Consider the following 1,003-nt stretch of genomic DNA (forward strand, 5'->3'; position numbering starts at 1 on the left):
AAGGAAAAAAAAAAAACCCTCTTTTAGTAAAAAAACAAAAATGAAAAAGTGTGAATCAGCCTGCACTCTGGCCCACGTCCTGGCTGCTGAGTGTCATGTGGCACTAGACAAGGCACGTTTGCCTCCTCATTGTTCCTGTAGATAGGATTTCTGACAGGAGGGTCATAAAACGAATTTGCATCTGCATGATTCCTCTAGATAAAACTCTGAGACATTAGAATTACAAGGCTTTTGTTTAAGGATGGTTTCAGATGTTTTTCAGACCCTGAATTCCAGCCAAACAGCTGACACTAACCAGTGTGAAGACCCCACTGAGGAACCGGGTCAGCATGAGAACACTGCGTCTTCATGTCCCGGTCTCCACCAACAGTCACCATGGCCACACTCTGGCTCACACCAAAACACTTAAAAACCCTAGCCGCGGCCGGGCGCGGACGCTCACACCTGTAACTCCAGCACTTTGGGAGACCATGGCAGGTGAATCACCTGAGGTCAAGAGTTCAAGACCAGCCTGGCCAACATAGTGAAACCCCGTCTCTACTGAAAATACGAAAATTAGTCGGGTGTGGTGGCAGGTGCCTGTAGTCCCAGCTACTCAGGAGGCTGAGGCACGAGAATCGCTTGAACCCAGGAGGTGTAGGTTGCAGTGAGCTGACATCGTACCACTGCACTCCAGTCCTAGTGACAGAGTGGGACTCCATCTCAAAAAAAAGAAGAAGAAGAAAAAAAAAACCCAGCCCTGGCCAGGCACGGTGGCTCACATCTGTAACCCCAGGACTTTGGGAGGCCAAGGCAGGTGAATCACCTGAGGTCAAGAGTTCAAGACCAGCCTGGCCAACATAGTGAAACCCCGTCTCTACTGAAAACACAAAAAAATTAGGCAGGCATGGTAGCGGGTGCCTGTAACTCTAGCTACTCAGGAGGCTGAGGCAAGAGAATTTACTTGAACGTGGGAGGCGGAGGTTGCAGTGAGCAAAGATCCCGCCACTGCACTCCAGCCTGG

This window comes from Colobus angolensis, unplaced genomic scaffold (genome assembly GCF_000951035.1).
Source record: "Colobus angolensis palliatus isolate OR3802 unplaced genomic scaffold, Cang.pa_1.0 Scaffold14, whole genome shotgun sequence".
In the NCBI taxonomy this organism is placed as follows: Eukaryota; Metazoa; Chordata; class Mammalia; order Primates; family Cercopithecidae; genus Colobus; species Colobus angolensis.